This window comes from Priapulus caudatus, unplaced genomic scaffold, assembly GCF_000485595.1.
Source record: "Priapulus caudatus unplaced genomic scaffold, Priapulus_caudatus-5.0.1 Scaffold87, whole genome shotgun sequence".
In the NCBI taxonomy this organism is placed as follows: domain Eukaryota; kingdom Metazoa; phylum Priapulida; class Priapulimorpha; order Priapulimorphida; family Priapulidae; genus Priapulus; species Priapulus caudatus.
This window is the reverse complement of record NW_014577148.1, coordinates 13738-14772: the sequence shown is the minus strand read 5'-3', so window position 1 is coordinate 14772 and position 1035 is coordinate 13738. Positions and strand designations below refer to the sequence as shown.

The window sequence follows — 1035 nt, the reverse complement described above, 5'->3', positions numbered from 1 at the left end:
CGACATAATACACCGCGTTGACCCTCACGTACACGCGCGCATCCAGGAGAAGCAGTTATACACAGCACCACACACACATACACACAGTGCGTGTGTGTGTGTGTGCGTGTGTGTGTGTGTGTGTGTGTGCGTGCGTGCGCGCGCGCGTGTGTGTATATATACACCACGCAGGTTCACACCACTATCTGTCTCTATCGTGTAGATCGCAGGCGGGAGTTACGACAGGCGCGACATAATACACCGCGTTGACCCTCACGTACACGCGCGCATCCAGGAGAAGCAGTTATACACAGCACCACACACACATACACACAACATCGGTGATCTCCATGCAGCGAAGCTATCCTATGCTATCGGCCAACGTCGTCGTTACGGTGGTGATGTAACTCCCATAGTACTTACGCCCGTACACGGGTGAGAGGGAGAAGGCAGAAGAAAGCGCGTTGAATAACTATGAGAGCAGCAGCAGCAGCAGGTATGCACGCACACGTACCCGCACGTAGTCTCTCCGGGCAGGTATAACCGGAGGTAGGCGCGCGATCACACACGCCACGACGTTGCTTCCGCGCTCCGCTGCACCCGCCGACGTTACGATGCAGGGGGGGCTCTTGACGGATGTGCCCGCTCCGGACTCACGCGCAACGACAAACCCAACGCGAGTTGCGAGTGAACATCGACACGAAACCGACCGTTGCGTAACATGCAATCAGGAGTGAATAATAATGGATTATTAGATCTATTATTATTCCCTCCTGATGCAATCGTTTGAATTCGTTAGCTGTGGGGGAATAATAGCATCGGGTTCTTTTTTGCCGCTTAACTGCGTCTGCATGTGTACAGGTTGGTTATTCTTTTCGTCTTCGAATATTCACCCGCTTGCTAGTCTTTATTTTCGTCTAACCTGATGGGAATCGAAAATAAAAACGTACGCATACAGCGACTGCTGCTGCGACCGCCTGACGTAATGCGGAAAGCACGCATACCTTCCTATTATATACAATTAGACATTCCACCTAAAGGCTTGCTAGCTCTTTG

General features: G+C 51.9%; 1 protein-coding gene across 1 annotated transcript in view; it reads right to left on the bottom strand.

Moving 5' to 3' along the window:
• The window catches only part of LOC106804768 (leucine-rich repeat-containing G-protein coupled receptor 6-like), a 9166-nt gene extending 8633 nt beyond the window's left edge, over positions 1–533 (bottom strand). Inside the window, exon 1 of the mRNA XM_014806092.1 lies at positions 310–533. The gene's annotated coding sequence lies outside the window, so the exon portion shown is untranslated. The remainder of the gene's footprint in view (positions 1–309) is intronic.
• Positions 534–1035: the final 502 nt, after the last annotated feature.